At 38.4% G+C, this 18,552-nt stretch overlaps 1 long non-coding RNA gene across 1 annotated transcript; it reads right to left on the minus strand.

The window, feature by feature from the left end:
- Window positions 1-789: 789 nt before the first annotated feature.
- LOC148185461 (uncharacterized) lies at window positions 790-17,904 on the minus strand. The gene is made up of 5 exons (XR_015775909.1): window positions 17,753-17,904; window positions 17,067-17,150; window positions 14,303-14,373; window positions 11,233-11,332; window positions 790-1,153 (listed from the first exon to the last, which is right to left on the minus strand). It is a non-coding gene; the product is annotated as an uncharacterized LOC148185461 (long non-coding RNA).
- Window positions 17,905-18,552: the final 648 nt, after the last annotated feature.

The raw sequence follows: 18,552 nt of genomic DNA on the forward strand, positions 1-18,552 counted from the left end.
CGGCGCTCAAACTGCTGTTTTCCCCCCAATCATATAGGCAATGTAAACACGCTGCGCCGAGCCCCATTTCTCATCTGCTTCTTTACCCGCCACCATTGCGAGGGATATTATTACCATAAATTACGGCTGTAACGCGAGGTGGGAGGCGGATAAAAAGTGGAGTCCGGGCATCCATTTAGCTCTGGTAAACTTCCCCGTTGCTGCCAGTTCATGATCACCCATCCAAACGGACTATTTTATGCCCGACTTGCCTGATGCATGAGAAGGAGAGTGCGCCACCATTTTTTATCCCTCCTCTCCTCTGCAAGAGGAAATCGATGGGAGGACACGGAGAGGCCATCGCTTATGTTTGCTTTTGCAGGGAAACAAGCTTGCGTCTGCACGCAGCACGACTCACCTGGGCCCCGTTCATCTTGGCTCTGCAGAGCCCCAGAGGGCCCCGAATGCACCACCCACACTGGTAGTATCGACTCTCCGCCCACACATCACTTCAGACAGAGCGGGATCTAACTGTCACTGAAGGTGTGTGTTTGTAGTATTCTTATATGTAATCTCTGCTGCTGAAATGGGCCGTATGAGCCATGAATCTGACGCTCAGAGGCTTATTTGTATGTATGAGGTGAGAATTGATTAATAAAAACACAGACACTGATGTTTGTGGACAGATTATGCCACAATTCTTAGTGACTTTATGTTAAAATTTTGACTATTTCATGTAAAAACACTTTTTTTAGCAGTGTTTTGCACATGTACACACACAGTATGCAGTTGGGGACAATGGGACCATTAAATCCCTCCTTATAGGTGGGAAATACATGATTAGAACTAGGGGTGTACTCAGACTCAGTACTTGCAACAGGTCAAAAAACACCCAAAAAAAGCAGTTTCATGCACTCTGAGGGCACAGTGAGATGCTGTGGTTGTGTAAAAAACGCCAAACAAGCACCATAGTTGTGTCTCATAAGGTGAACAACATACGAGACAAAATCAAGCACGACAATAACCATCAGATACTTCCAACATAATATTCTAAGTCGCTATGCACACGTTTATTACAGATTTATGAGTAAGCATCTCAAATTAATCCCCAGGTTCTCAGCTTTCCAATGATGCACACTTGTCTTTGTGGCATATCCTGTTGACCCGTCCCCTCCTAAAAAAAAAGACAAAAATGTCTCTATGGAGGGTCTCTAAGAGTAAAACATACATTCTCAAACTCAGATTTGTTTGTATATACACCCAAAACTCTGATCAACTCTTCGAAAGCATTAGCTTCGCTCTCTCTGATTTATTAATCATTTTTTTCTTCCATCTCTCCCTCCCATCACCATTTTTCCCGACCACTGACATCCAGACAGTTGGTGCTGCCATGTTGCTTACAGCCTCATTTTTCTTCTTCTTCTCTTATTCTGCTAATATATTCAGCCTCCTCTTCTTCTCCTGATACATATTCGCTCTTGATTGTGGCTGCCAATTAGCCGGCGAGGCTGTGGCAGTTCATCCATCTGACTTAAAGGTTCCTTGCCACTAATTTTGACGGTCGGGTCAAGTAGCTGAGGGGCCCATTAATTGGAATAATGAAGTCTTCAGTGAGTGATCATCAGTGACTTCAGAGCACTATTAATCCTTTAAAGAAATCATCTCTTTATTTTTAATGTTTAGCTTTATCGTCCAGCCGGCTGCTGCAACAACTCATTTATCCGGGACTTAATAAACATCGTGCATATATGATTTCTCTTTCTTTTTTTTCCACTCCTCAGTAATTTAGTTTCATTTATTTCCTGCATCCTCCTCCATACCATTTAATTTCTTCTTATCCCTCTCTCTCTCCTCTTCATGCCTTTTCGCTCTTCTGCCTTTATTTTAATGCTTTTTTCTCCTCAGTCTTCCTTTTTGCTTAATTTTCTCTGTTTTTTGACCCAACACCCTCCGATAAAACACTCTTTCCTCCACCTGCACCATCCTCTTTTTATTCCATCTTTCCATCTCCAGTTTCAGCTTCACACCTTGCCCTGAAGAATTGAAATTAAACTGCTGCTGCTTGTCTGTAAAACTTTAGGATTTTTTAGGACCATGCAAGTGGGACAATCTGTCTCCGACGGAGACTTAACCTTTTGAACTCTGCAAAAATCATGTGCTGGTATGGCCAGCTGAGAAAGTTTGTCACATTGGTGCAACCAGTGGAAAAAATTAGCTGAAAACTCTAAAACTAAACTTTTGGCACTCATCATTATCCACCTTGTATGTTTTTGTACATTTCAATCTAACTTTTATTAATTTCTTTTTCTATAATTACTTTATTAAATTACTTTTACAAATGTTTCTTTTCTTTTATTGTATATTGTGTTTTTTATCATTATTGTTGCTGATTCATGTGTTTCATATGTTGATTTTGCATTACATAATGTTGTTGCTCTGTACTGTTCCCAGTTAAAAACAACTGTTAAAATGTGCTTTGGCAACGCTGCTTGACTGTAGTCATGGCAATAACACCTCCTCAAACTGAATTAAATTGAATGCATGTTAAATGCTTTATGTTGTGCATTCTGTTTGTTTTGATTTCATAATGTAAAATGCACTGAATCTGTATCTCGCTGTCTTCAAAAACTCCTTTGTCCTCTTCATCCCTCGTCCACCCTTCTTTCTCCCTTCTTTCTGCCTCGTTCTCATCTTGTTCTCCCTCTCCACTCCTCCCTACTTCCTCCCATATCTCCCCCCGCTGATGCTGTGCCACTTCAGGTCTATATTTGCTGCTTGACTGGACAAATAGAGGATCTATCTGTGCACAATTTTCCTCCCCATTCATTCTGTTGCCAGGCGGCGGACAGCTTTAATAACCAGCGTAACAAATAAACTGCGGGAGAATATGACCCGCTCTTTCACATAACCGGGAACCAAAGCTCCAAACTACAGACCCACCGGCAGCAAGGCCAGAAGAACTTGCACGAACATGAAAAGACGCATGATATTAGGGCTCGCTGATGATTCAGTTTTATCATTTATATTTTGGTGAAAATATACTGTTATTGTTAGGATGTGCTGCAACAGTGAGGATGAATGCATGAGACAAAAGAGACGGTCTTTGCTGCTAAAGAGGATCAAGAGGAGATAAAAAAAACAAGCACAGGCCTCTTCCAAGGTTGAGCATGAGCACCTGAAAATAGGTGAGCTCCAAAGTCGCAGCTGCCCGGAAGAAAGTGGAGGAGCAGCTGCAGCTCCGTGTGATGCAGCAGCAGGATGAGAGGGCGTCTCTCTCCAGAAAGACACTGAAGGACCCCAGCAGATACTGAAGGAGCAGCAGGAGATACTGAAGGAGCAGCAGGAGATACTGAAGGAGCAGCAGGAGATATTGAAGGATACTGAAGGAGCAGCAGCAGATACTGAAGGAGCAGCAGGAGATACTGAAGGATACTGAAGGAGCAGCAGCAGATACTGAAGGAGCAGCAGGAGAGACTGAGGGAGCAGCAGGAGAGACTGAAGGAGCAGCAGGAGATACTGAAGGAGCAGCAGGAGAGACTGAAGGAGCAGCAGGAGATACTGAAGGAGCAGCAGGAGAGACTGAAGGAGCAGCAGGAGAGACTGAGGGAGCAGCAGCAGATACTGAAGGAGCAGCAGGAGATACTGAAGGATACGGAAGGAGCAGCAGGAGATACTGAAGGAGCAGCAGAAGATACTGAAGGAGCAGCAGGAGAGACTGAAGGAGCAGCAGGAGATACTGAAGGATACTGAAGGAGCAGCAGGAGATATTGAAGGAGCAGCAGGAGAGACGGAAGGAGCAGCAGGAGATACTGAAGGAGCAGCAGGAGATACTGAAGGATACTGAAGGAGCAGCAGGAGATACTGAAGGATACTGAAGGAGCAGCAGGAGATACTGAAGGAGCAGCAGGAGAGACTGAGGGAGCAGCAGCAGATACTGAAGGAGCAGCAGGAGATACTGAAGGAGCAGCAGGAGAGACTGAAGGAGCAGCAGGAGAGACTGAGGGAGCAGCAGCAGATACTGAAGGAGCAGCAGGAGATACTGAAGGAGCAGCAGGAGAGACTGAAGGAGCAGCAGGAGATACTGAAGGAGCAGCAGAAGATACTGAAGGAGCAGCAGGAGACACTGAAGGAGCAGCAGGAGAGACTGAAGGAATTTTTGCTATTTTTTGTTTTGGTTTATTTTTTTTGTTTATTAATTTTTAGGTAATTTTTTGTACTTTTTTAAAAACTACCTGCTAGCAATTTTTTGGGTCCTCTCTTCTTACATTGCTCAATGACTTCTTCCCATGTTTTTTAAAGAAATAAAGCCATAAACAATAAATGCCATAAACGCACCGCCCCAGTATTACTAAAACTTTACCAATGATTGCAACAGTACGCCATAATAACGCCACAAAAAGCACAGTAGTTCATAAAAATGCAATAAAAAGTCATAAAACATTAGGCACTGACTTTCTCATGACATTTTATGCCATGCTGTAGTATGATTTTTTTCCATGACTTTTTATGACATTTTTATTGCATCCTGTACTTTTTTATGCAATAATGTACTTTTTTGCAACATTTTTAATTGCACCTGTACTTTTTATGGCACACTGTACCCCTATGTGGCCTTTTTTATGGCTTACAGGAAAAAATGGGAATAAAAAATGATTTCTACATTTGACAACAACTCTTCTGCACAGCCAAGAGACATGAGGCATGATAAAGCACTGCGCTGTATGTCTGACCTTTGACCCCCTGCTTTAATTATACAGATACATGCAGAGCTGAACTAAGAATGACAAATTCATCTACACGACTGACATTTCTTTTTAACTTCATCCGAGGTTTGTTTTGTTGTCAGGATGACACAGTGCCTCAAAAACTAATCAATGCATGTCTGATTGTGCAATTCCCTCAGCATTCATCTATTTCAAACATATTACTTAATCTAGTTAAAATTTGTATGCATTCACCTACAGTATCTCTGCATCTGCCCATCAGTCTTCCCATCGTTTCATACATCAATCTCTCCGTGCAGTTATAAGCTGCACTACAGTACGCAGCCATTACTCACAGTGACAGTGAAGAAGTGACTGCCAATAATCCCAACAGTGAATACATGTCAAAGACAACTTAGGCAGAGCTCACTCTGACTCTGCTGGATTTCAGACATGAAAGATGGACTTGATTCGCCCCTCTGACAGCCGAGTGTAAAGCCTCTGTGCTTTCACGACGTGGCCCGAGTCAAATTGTTCATTTTACCTCTAATCGTGCCATTTATCAAAATGCTGCTCAGCCGCGTCAGTAAGTGCAGTTATGCTAACTAGATCTGAGCGAGGCCACGGAGAGGACTCGCCATCATTCAGCGCAGCGAGGAGGGGGGGCGAAACAGATGTTGGCTACAGCAGGTACCAATCAAATATTTTCAGTGCCACTTTCAGTTTTAAAATGGCACTTTTTGCATTTACAAGATAAAAACAGAGTGATACAGAGTATAAATGCCTTTAACTGCAAGACAAGTTCACCCAAAATCCAAATTACATATTACTATTAATATATATTGTCATATTTTTTTCATTTTATTACTTCTTTAACTATTTTTGTACACAATTATGTATGTAGGTGTCTTTTTCAATATGCTTCAACTATATTTATACCGTCTTCTTTTGTCATTTTAAGGAGCAAGTCAGTGACCTATGTGAAAGTTTTCATCCTGACAATTCTGGTGTTTGAAAGGAACAATAAAACATTTTAAAATGACACATGACATTTTCCTCTTCCCTGTGGTGTTATTTATTAATCTGGTAGTTTGAGTTGCTGAGTGTTGGAGATATCGGCCGTAGAGATGTCTGCTTTCTTGGTGCTCAAAGCGCCAAAAATTACATTGCAAATACTCAACAGCAATGTCTCTTTTAAGCAATATAACAATAGAGGAGGGTGTGCTTTAATGTCGTCGAGCATGATACTGATGCTGTTTGAAGGCATCACTGAAGTTTTGACACTATTTTAATGATTTTTGTTTGGGTTAGGTAAATTATCAAAACAAACTTGTTATATTAGTTTTTTGGGGTTTTTTTGGCCATTGAGCTCTTTAGCAGAAATGTCTTGAATTTGTCACTTTTGGCTTTTTGAATGACAAATAGATAACGCCACCGGTTTATATGAAGAGCGTTTTCCTCTCACGGGGAAGCAAAACCTACATGCTCGCTGGCCGTTGGCTGTTTTCTTTGCAGTGTGTTCAAGAGCAACTTTTTGGCTGTAGATGACCTTTGACCTTTGTATGATCAGTTGGGGACAGTGGTGACAGCAGCAACATAATAACAAAACATATTAAGTCTATTTATTTAGGTAAAGACAGAATTTTTTTGTAGAAAGTGTTTTTGAGGCATTCAAATCGTACTGTAAAGGATATTTTCTGATGACTCTTTTGAACTGTCAACTTTTATCATTCTGAATTAATTAACTATTTAGAGACAAGGCCAAGCAATCACTCACTCTAATTAAAAGATGCCACCAAACACAGCAGTGATTTTTTCCAAAAGCAGCTGGGTTATCTGACTGTATCCTCCCATTTAGCTTTTATTGAGACAGAATCAACCCACAACACAAACACCGGTCAATTTACCCATTTTGCATCCAATTCTTGCAGATTATTATGAGCGTCGTGGCCGCGGCTGATGGAGAGATTAATCTTGCTTTGATAGAAATATGTCAGTTTCTGCAGGCCGTGATGGATGCGATTTATCATTCCGGACAAATCTGCGCCTGAACGTCCCCCCTCCTGACAGCTCTATCGTGGCAAGAATGTCCCAAAATGTCACCTGTTGTACGCCGAGTGACCTTCTAATTTTCTAATTCAATTTCGAGAACTCCCCTCCCCGCGACTCGGCTCGTATCATGAACCAGTAATAACAATTACACACCGTGACTGGCTCCAAAACCTGCAATTCCCCCACTTTAAATCAAACCCCAAGTAGTCTTTTATTAGGCTGCCCGGTTAAATCAATCTAAATCTAAGCATAATAACTCTCTAATCAGGTGCTGGGGAGAATAATAGGTTGTCACGCTCGAGGAAAAATAGGCAATCATGGAATGTTTTCTTTAATTAGGCCGGCTAAAGTAGAAGGGCATGGCGGGAGCGTGGGACACATTCATCATAGCCAAGGTGGGAAATTACTTCAATTACTCAGGAAGGGGAGACTGAGCAGAATTACAGAAGTCAGAGGAGCAGAAGAGAGGAGGCCGTGATCTGCGAGGAAGTCCACATGACACCGAGGGCACAGGAGGCGAGGACAGAGGAGGAGAGGAGTGAGGAGACGAGGGAGGGAGGAGACCAGGAAGCGAGGAAAACTGCCCATAAAGATGTCTTTTTGGACATTTCTAGGATTTTTGAACATTTCTAAGATTTGGGGACATTTGTCTGATTCTAGGACGTTTCTATGATTTTAGGACGTTTCTATGATATTAGGACATTTCATGTTTTATTGGACATTTCTAGGATTTTAGGCTATTCCTAGGTTTTTGGGACATTTGTCGGATTTTAGGACGTTTCTATGAATTTAGGACATTTCTTGTTTTATTGCACATTTCTAGGATTTTAGGCTATTCCTAGGTTTTTGGGGCATTTGTAGGATTTTAGGATGTTTCTAGGATTTTAGGCCATTTCTATGATTTTAGGACGTTTCTTGTTTTTTTGGACATTTCTAGGATTTTAGGGCATTTCTGGAATTCTAAGACGTTTCTTGTTTTATTGGACATTTCTAGGATGTTTCTAGGATTTTAGGACATTTGGGTCTTCACTAGGACCTCTGTCAGGGGGTGCAGGGAATCTTCCACTGGCACTTTTTTTAAACAAACAAGCTATGCAAACTAAAAGTATACTAATAAATTTATAGTAAATTAAACAAATGTATACTAAAGTATAAAAAAAATTCAAATGTGAATCTCTATTTTTACTGTGAATTGAAAATGGTTTGGGGGCCTACCCTGCACCCTATAAGGGACCAGATTTGGCCCATAGGCCGCAAGTTGAGTTTCACTGCCACATTTCACATGAAACAGTTCCACATACACACCTAAAGAAAAATTCATATTACCTACAAGCATCTGTTACTGCCCCCCATACAAGGCAGTCTAGAACCTGATTTATGGTTCCCTTGTCTCAAAGTTTTTTGAATGGGTTTTCGGTTAGATGCCTGAAATAAGATCTGCGGTTAACACAAGCTGAAGAGACTTTCATGCTTTCGACGTAAAATACGTAAATCAATCTTCTGCTGTGAACTTTGAGCTTTTTTGTGTCTTAAAAAACATTGTTGCTAACATGTGGCTGAATAAATCGACAGAACATAATCAGGGAGAATACCTCTTTACATCCTCGGTGTGTCAGCATTGCTGAAATTACGCTACCATGGTGTAGTTCGTTTAGACCCTAACGTTAACGTTGAACTTCTGGCTATTGCATTTAAGCCACCAGACTGTGAACTGAGGGCCAAAATTGCTTTTATCGCGACTTAAAGCAGGCAGGCTATGAACCTCGTCTGCGATGTTTCAGGACCACGGACAGCGCCTGTGTGCTCGCTGCATCAGAGGCTCCTACGCATAAAAACCAGAGCTGTCCGTGGTCCTGAAACTACTGCTAAGCTTTATCATGTATCTTTGCCAATTATTTTGTTCTGTCTGGTCTGTAGCATCAGCAATGAAACAAAATCAGTCAAGTTGCAGTTTACATCTATGTCTGTCCAGACTTACAATATATGTAGTTAAGACTGTCATAAAGAATGCTATAAATGGTAAAAATTGTATTTTTTAACAAAACACGGATGCTTCACAAACATCTTCCTCCCCGACATCACAGAGGATCTATACAATCAGCACAGTTTCAGTATTTGCGTAGAGTTATAAAGTTGCACAACGGCCAGAAAAGTGTTTTTGCAGAACATTACGATGTCACAATGAAGATGACCTTTCGGATATAAAATGTCACCACTTCATTATTTTATCCCATTTCTGTGACATTTTGTCATAATTATGTTATGGATTCTTAAGTTAAGGCAAAAACATGTTTTGTGTAGAGAAAGACTCAAAAGTGCTGTGAGGTGAATGAAGGAGGTGAATCGAGGGCAAAAACATCGAAGGAAAGACGTAAGGTAAGACTGCAAGTGAAACCTCTCCGATTTCTCGATATTTCCACGCTGTAAAACAATCCACCATCACTCATCCTCAAAACTGGACCCTCACCTAAAGACAACCAACAAGCTCCCAGAGTCTGTCAGCTCTCCCAGAATGCAACAAGAGAGTGACAGAGCGAGCCTGGCTGCAGCCCCTCTCCGAGATGACGAGATAAACGACCTCTTACTGTAACCGGATCTATTGATTGGGACGATGCTTTGGCAGGTCGTGGATCCAGTTCGTTCTCTGACTGAAGACACGCCAGCTCGGCCGCCGGCCAGATAAATACAGAGATTATGACTTTTGAAAACAGCGGCCGGCGTAGCGTTCGGCTCGGATGAAGAAGCTGTTGTGATGCTGACGAGTAAAAGCTCTGAGACAGACTGAAGCACTTTTACTTTTTTGACAAATTAACACCCACAAGACGTGTCTCCTCAAGTTTTAGAAGGAAGGAAGAACCATTTCTGGACAAAAACTCAAACCAAAGCGTATTTTTTGTTTTTTTTACAAACAAAAATACCAGAGATGTATTGCTTCAACGCGGCTAAAAAATCTGCACTTAATAGAAAAAGTCACGTTTGACTTAATGGCAACTTCCACTGAAGGCTCAAACTGTTTCACAAACACAGTTTAACCTCTAATCAGGCCACAATAAACTCCAACTCAACACATGCACAGAGTACATACGCAGCCCTGAATAATCGACTGTTGAAAAGAGGTTATCATGTCACAGAAGTAAGGGAAAACGAAAGCTACGTCTTCTCAGAAGCACAAAAAAACACTCTGATGAAGCTCTGAATATAAAGCGGTTTATATTTAACGAGGTTTGGGAGGCGTCCTGGGAAAAAATGCTAACAGACTAAACACAAAAGTTATAAAAGCCGACTCGTGTTTACCAGGAAGAACTGACATATGTACAAGCATATGCTGAAAAAAAAAAACATAGGTGCCTGCATGCAAAAGTCCAATATTTAGTAAATATAGCTCTGAGCCTAATTCCCCAACTCACTCATGGTGTGAACCACAAATTAACACAAAAATGACAATAACCAGCGTAAAACACCATATTCAGACACATTATGAAAACTACCAAAGAGTGACATTTGCGTTTTGGACCATAAACAGCAAACTTAACTACAAAAGCACAATTCACTCATCCCATCACACAAGGCATGATGGGAAATGGGGCATTGCTACAATACAGCTTGAAAAATAAAGTTTGATTGTGAATAAACTGAGGATTGACTGAAACAGGTTGGCCTACGTCAATATTTTAAATCAAATGTGTACGTTTATGCTCGGTCACAATGTGAGAAAAATGCCAGAAACGCGGGTCAAAAACGAAGGACGGCTGCTGTACGGACCTGACTTTTGGGAATCTTTGACATGCAGTCATACATTTAACAGTTATCCTGGCTAGTTCAGCAGGACAAGTTACCATGGTTACTGAGCTGGGTTACCATGGTTACTTAGTTGGGACTCACGCAGACTTCTCAAAACAAGACGGGCTTTTCCTTTATCCGGGTTGACGTGTCTGATTTTGTGGAAAAGTCACGACTACAGCTTTTACTTTTATATTTTCATCGATATGCAAACAAAGGATAACCCCAAAAAGAAAAGTAAATATTCATAAACTGGCGACAGCAGGGACTGTTTTTCACCTCATCTCCTGCTTCTGTCCTTAAACCAATATTTGTAGCAGGGTTGCAAATCGTAAGCACTTACCTTTATCGATTACTGGTAAAATTAACAATCAATTAATCATTACTTTGCTTATTTCAAGCAATACAAAAAGCATTTTTCCTGCAATCAGAGCTCACAGAAACATATTTCACAGAGTTTGACAGTATTAAATAGCCTATTGATTGATTAATAAGATGTCACATGTTTGATTAGATTTTTAACAACCAATTAAGTGATCGTCGACTGATCTGGTATTTGTGAGAAATAGCCAACAGTTTTTTTGACAATGATTCTAAAACTTTGTCAAATGAGATTTTCACAATAAAATCAGGAGCATAAATTCACTCTTTATCATCGTCAATCAGCCAAAGGAGAGCGGGACTTTCAAATGCTTAAAGAAACGGTCATGTTACTCACATGTAACCCTGGTCCTCACGCCTCTGGACTCTGTCCATCACTCTGTCCATCACTCTGTCCATCACTTTGTCCATCACTTTGTCCATCTGCAGTCCAAATCCTGTGGATGAAAACGTCCATTTAGTAAAACATGCCCAAACATTTTATCCTTAGGAAAGTCTGTCAAACATGCTTTTATTTATGCTTGTTTATACTACTGTAACTCTGTTTATGCCTGTTTTTAAAACTTTACACTGTCTGACTGTTTTTGCATTGATTTCAAATTAATTTTATTCGCTTTTATGGCACTGCAAAGCTTTGCCCCTAAAATCCTCCGAGTCCTCTTTTTCACTAGTAAAACTAAAACATTTGGAGAGTCTGTTTTTAGCCATTATGCACATATTGTTACTTTTAAATGTAAAATAAAGCCTCTTTTTAGTTTTTTAGTTTGGCTTTTATGTAGTGTCACAATTTTATGGTTTATACATCTGTTTTTTAAAATCCTTTTTTTTTATTTTGCTAAAAAAATACTAAGCAGCATTTATGTCCTTTTTTGTTGTTTTATTCAAGATTTAATCAGTGGAACTAATTTTTCCAGACAGTTTTGTGATGATTAAAATGTGTTCAGTCATCTAGACCTGAGAACGTTACTTACAGCACCTTTCTTTTATATCACATCAAAATAAATGCCAGAGAGGCGGTTTTAATACCACTGATTAATTTTTAGGATATTACTGAGGTGTTCTGCTAAATTAAGTTTTAATCTGTCGAACTACAATTTAATAAATCAACGTATAAAAATGTTCAATCTGTATGTTCATGCAGACCTGCATTATCTGAGAAAAAACTGACTTTACAAAGAACAAAAAAGATTGCCAAATTATGTTTAATGTTTGTGTTTTTATCTGTTTATGAGTTGTAGAAATCATAAATTATATTCTCGAAGGAGTGGATGTGTACTAGCACATTTTTTAAATATATAAATACGTTAACAGGGCAAGTAAATTAATCACTAACACAAGTGAAAAAAAGAAAACACTTGAAAAGGCCACTGTGATCTAATTAAAGTCCTTTTTTTCCATTTAAACTGTCGTTACAATTTAGTCTTGAAGTAAAAAGCATAAATGAAAACTTCATCAATAATTTTAATGACAAAATTAACAGTTACAGGACATGAATGCAACATCCCAGGTGATGTTGGATGCTGCTCAGTTTTGGATCACAGCGAGGCAGAATAACGCTCACACACACCTGACAGCTCTGAAAAAGCAAAAGCTCCTCCTAACACGAGCAAAATGAAGTTAGCCAGCGACTGCTAATGTTAACATTTTCAATTTATCAGCCGACTTTAACCCCAAACCTCCTCCAGAGTCGTCGTGGAGGACGGGCCGTGACAGCAGAAGACGGAGCGACCTCCGTCAGTATCACAGCGAGGTGCTGATCAGCCGCGGATCTGTGTTTCGCTGGAGAGATCGATAGCAGGACTGCAGAGTGTTCACATCGTGCAGCCCTGCAGGATTATCAGGTCGGAGCGATCCATCACGACTTGAGAGGCGGTCAATGGCAGAGCGGCCGGAGCTGAACAAGTGGAGGAGGTGTAATGCAGCTCATGTACTTTTCAAAGGATCTCGCTACCGGAGAAGTTTGTGTGTCCTGAAAACGGACTTTGCAGATTCGGTTTCTACTTAGTGAGTTCATAAAGTGCAAACTGAATTTTGATCCAAGCGTGCAGGGAAGTTAAAGTCAACAAAACTGTCAAAATTGATGTGCAAAAAAACCCTTTTCAAATCACGTTTCTGAAACTTCAAATAAAAAGATTTAAGATTTTTTAATGCCACTCAGAAGGAAATTTAACAGGGAATTTAAAAAATTACAAACAAGGGACATTTTTTTTAAATATGTAATGTCACATATAGCATTACCTTTTGGTGCTGTTAACATGCAGGTGATTTTTGATTTATTTTTAAAAGCGACATCACCAATTATTTTAAAAATTTTGCAAACCAACATCATCAAATATAATTTATTAAATCCTCTGTGTTATCATTTTTAAGACTTTTGACAGATTGATTTAATGCATTTTATTACCAACTAAGGCCTTAGTTTTGGATTAATTGATTAAATGATTTTTAAGACTTTTTTTAAGATCTGCAGGGACCCTGAAACCTTAAAAAAAAGTAAGGAAAAGAATTTCAGTGAAGTATTTAATCCTGACTCTACCATCACTTGTGTTTCCTAAAATCTGATTTAACTTTTCTTGATTCTGTTGCAGCATTTTGCCTTTTTGCCTTAAGGGAAAAAAAACACCACAATTGCTGTTTTATCTCACTTACGCGTTAGATCAGGGTTCCTGCAACTTAAGGCAAGGTAGATTTAAGACTTTTTAAAATGTATTTATTCATTCATTCATTCATTCACTTTCCGTAACCGCTTGTCCTCTTGAGGGTCGCAGGGGTGCTTATTAATTAAGTTTAAAACCAATCTACTTACAAGCAAAATTGAAGAAGGGCAATTTTATTTGAACAAATGTTTATTGTATAATAAAACATGACTTTTTTGTCCAGTGAAAAAGTTGAATTATATATGTCAAATGTTGAAAAAAAAATTTTAGAGCAGAAGATGATGTAATTATTAGAGTACCATAAAAGTATCTATTTAGTTTAACAACAGAGGTAGGAAATATCTGGCTTTTATGGCTGTTTTTTGTTTTTTTTTGTTTTTTTCTCAATGTGCATGTGAGATTCCACTACTTGGAATCTCACCATGATGAGTTTAATCATAGGACATTTTTAAATTATTTAATAAAAAATAATTATCGCTATTATTAATAATTATTTTGAGATTTTAGTGTGCAGTGTCAGAAAAAAAATCCTAAAATCATACTTCCTTTGTCTCAGCATTTTTAAGACTTCTGAAAGAATAATTTAATTCAACTTAATACCCATTAAGGCCTTATTTTTAATGAATTCAATGCTTTTTATGCTTTTAATATCCCTGCAGATGACATGTATCAGGATGCACCGCTCCGTTATCCCAGACTTAACGGCATTATCGCTCTTTCAACAAAAAAAAAAAAAAAAACTTTACTTACATGTCTCTCTTAAGACTGGTCCTCATGCCAGAAGACTCAGTCCATCACGTTGTCCCTCAGCAGCCCAAATCCTGTGGATGAAAATGTCCATTCAGTTTCTACAAAGTAAATCATGCAAAAACTGATTTATTTTATACATTTCATACATTTCATTCATATACATTTTATCCTCAGAAAGTATTTTTTTACAAATTTGACATTTTCACATCGCTATTCAGAATTGATCTGCGTCGTACCAGTTAGGAAACATTGTTTTTGGTCATCAAATTTGAATTAATGCTTCATGACATGAAAGTAGAGATGTAAATGCACCCAAAAAAATGCACACCTCTCTGTCACGGGGCGTTAAAGCTGCAGAGTGCACGTTGACCTGTCTCTCACCTACACCACTATGCTCTCTGAAAATACAGACGATATCAAAATGTAGTTTTTTAAGACATTGCATGTTTTATTTTTTTTTAATGACTTTTTAATCATTGTTACTGTGTTTACATTAGACGTGTTTCTTGTAGCACTTTAAAATTCTTTATAAAAAATGTGGAAAATCTGTTAATTTTTACTAGTAATCAACTTAAAATGTGTGATCATAATTATGGTAACAGTGGATAAAAATCTTTAAAGACGGACTATTTTTACGAGGAATAAACTTTAAAGTTAATTACACATAAAAATAAAGTTGTTCCAACAATTTTTTCCACATTATTTTTAAGTAATTTTAAAGTGTTAACATTGCAAATTTTACCCTTTTTATGGGTGAAATCTTTAAATTAGCCCACTCTGTTTTTTGCCTCTCCCCACGTTATTTTTTTGTCAATTTTGTGTATTTAAATTGTCAAAAAATATATATATTAAACTAAAACTTAATGTGCAGCCTATGTAATTCTAATACTTTGAAGAAAAAAATTCTACAAATATTATGTTGTATTCTTAACATAATGGCTGTTGGGCTCGTTTGGACTGCGTGGGATTTTTTGGGGGGCAGGAGGAATCGGATCTCTTTTGGATCTCGATGTGGACACTAAGACCAGGTGTGAAAATAATCAGGTTAAATCACATCAAGATACAATCTGGACACGAGACGCATTTTAATAAAATATGTAAAGCAGATTATCTTTCCTTAAATCTTTGTTTTTACACCTCTTTATTTGTCATTTTTCACTTTTTTTTCCTGTTTTCCTTTTCCTCCTTTTCGTCCATGCTTTCATCTTTTTTTATCTTTTTATTTCTTATTTCCTCCCTCCTTCCCCTCTCTTCTCTCTGCTCCACTGACCACACAGCTCCATCATCATTGCAGGGCCGGCCCAATTTTTGTTGTAAAGGCAATAAATCATTTCAGCCCTCATCTATTGCTATTGATGAATGACCAATTATTTGTCATCTATTACGCAGAGAAACGATGACCCAGAGAGACGGATCAGCTTTTTTTGTTTTTTCCTCCCTTCCTGCACTGGCTGATGTGACACAGGACAGCAGTGATGGATTGTATCCTTAAACTGTTATTACACGTATAATGTGGCGCCCAAATCCGACATCTCACTTAATGCGGGATTCCCCAGAAAACCCAAACAGAGACTGTATCAGTTACATCACAGACGAACAAGGAGACGATAATCTGCAGGATGTGATCGCTGTTAGAATAAATCCAAGATATTTGTGTGCTACAGTAACGGTGACTCATTATTTCCACATCAAAAGTGTGATTTCAGCTGTTCGTTACTATTTTTAACAAGTTTTAAGAGGTGAAAATTAACCTGAAAACAAGCATATTAGATAGAGACCTGTAATCTAACGTACACGTTTATCAAGAATGTCATTGGAAGAAAAGAGGATGAAAGTATTAATTTAAGTTTTTTATGGCGATTTAATGAAATTTTCTTTTTTCACTTGACCATTATGCAAAATTCAGATGGTGGTGTGCAATTTGGAAAAAAAAGGGACATAAAACAGCTGGATGATCCTGCAACCATAGGTATTGTACGAAAATATTTTTTTTAAAAAGTACTTTTTTTCTGCAACTTGACGTGCCAGATAACAGAGGCAAGAGTCTAACGAACTTCATGTTAATTAGTTATTTTTAATTTCGATGTCGTGCCAGTCTGGCCCTTCTTACATCGAATTACAAAACACCACCACAACACAAAGCATCATCTTCCAGTTTTAAAAATATCAGCAAAAATATATGCATAAGATTAATTACGTTGCAAAATAACATATTGCCAATATTCTTGCATAACAAAGCCAATCTAAATGTTTCATATGTAAATAACCGCTTTAATCTCTGTGCATCATCCATATGTACGAATTCAATATCTGTTTTATTTTAAAGTCAAAAATGTGCACAGCTCCACATTAAAAAGGCAGTAGAAAACAAAATGAAATTTGTTTTCTCTATCAGCCAAACAACACAAAAAAATCTGCATTTCTTTTTCTATGTCTCAGCTGAACTCGTAGGGATTTTTGCTTTTTACTTAAATTATATAAAATATAATTCTCAGTGGCATATTTTATCACCCTAAATGTTCAGTTTACGTTAAGTCCATATATCAGTGACAAGAAAAATATATAATCTGATGAGATCAATCTGCCATTAATTGCCTTAAATTTGTGATTTTGATTATATTTCACTTTAAACTACAAAAACAGCTCAATATACAACTTTATTTTTACCTTTTGATAGCATACATCTGCTTTGTTTTGTTTTAATCAAAGTATAAATTGGGTTACATGTAGAAATGGATTAAATGTCAGCAAGTGTGGGGTTTACCTGGATTTTCTTCTTGTGTGGGGCTGGTTTGTGTGTTGGAGCGTGACCACAAACACATCAGATAACACCTCCACGAGAAAAAAGCTGCAAAAAACAGACAAAAACAGACAGAGAGATTTACCTCCATATAAGACGCTCAGTTTATTTCTGGTAAATCCCATCAATCACTTGCCCTGTCTAGATTTTTAAAAGATACTTCTATTCAATTTACAGCCACATGAGCTGAAATATTCAAGCACTGAAAATATAATCCAAAAAATAACAGTAGCATGTCTCGGCTCTGGTCTAAATATGCTAGCACACAAATACACACATACCACAACTCAACATGAACTACTCACCCTGTTATTCACCGTTTACCCTCAAATATATTAAACTTGCAAGCCCGTTTGGGCTTTTATGTGTCAACAATGATCATTACTACTGAAACCAAGTCACCCTGAGGCAGAAACAGCCTTTCGGGGATAAAATAGGAGCCGCAATTACTCTTTAGTAGACTGAAAACGTGTATTTTTGTTGTATCGCTGTATCAATAATTCGTAATTATTAGTAAATCGTGTGCGCGTTAAACACACATGTGCGCGTTACCTCACCGGCTAGCCAAAGCCACGCATCAACGTTTAAGTCACCAAATAAGCTAACAGCTAGCATTTTACGCGAAATAAAAGTGACGTACACAAACTCACCGAACTCCGGCTGATGTCCGACTCGATAAAGAAACTCTTCTTTTAGGGGAAATGTCAAAAAAACGTTCATTTCAAACGTATTTAGGTGTGCTAACATTCTGTGTTAACCTCCGGCAGCGCCGGACGTCAAGGTCACGTGCCAACGTCACGTGCCGAACGTCACGTGCCGAACGTTGAGTTCACGGCGCTGTTTGATTAAAAGAAATCTCAGTTTCTGGATAGCGACGTTTGAATATACCAGCGGATTAAAGCCATTTATGATGGAGAAATAAATTTGGGCAAATCGAGATTAAAATCGGATGACGAGAATAAAGCCGAAATTTCGAGAATAAAGTCGAAATGCAATTTTGAGATTAAAGTCGAAATGGCGAGATTGAAATCGAAATTTCGAGGAAAAAAAGTAGAAATAAACAATAAATAATAAATAAATAATAAATAATAAGAATAAAGACGTAATATCATTTTGAGATTAAAAAATAAATTAAAAATTAAAGTCGAAAGGAATCCGCAGAGCCGCGCGACCTCTGTGTACTGATAGGAGGGGGGTACCTCCCGGCCGCCATCACCCCGGCCACGAGCAGCCCTCGCCGGGCAAGTACACAGAGGTCGGCGCGGCTCTCTGCGCTCCTTTTGATTTTATTATCGAAATTTCGACTTTAATCTCGAAATTATATTACGACTTTATTCTCAACATTTCGACTTTAATCTCGATTTGACCCAAATTTTTCGATTTTAATTGAGATAATTTTTTAAACCAACATTAGTCCTAATAATAATTATATATATATATATATAGATAG

Source organism: Plectropomus leopardus, chromosome 24 (assembly GCF_026936395.1).
Source record: "Plectropomus leopardus strain MGB_pleo_1.0 chromosome 24, ASM2693639v1, whole genome shotgun sequence".
NCBI lineage: Eukaryota > Metazoa > Chordata > Actinopteri > Perciformes > Serranidae > Plectropomus > Plectropomus leopardus.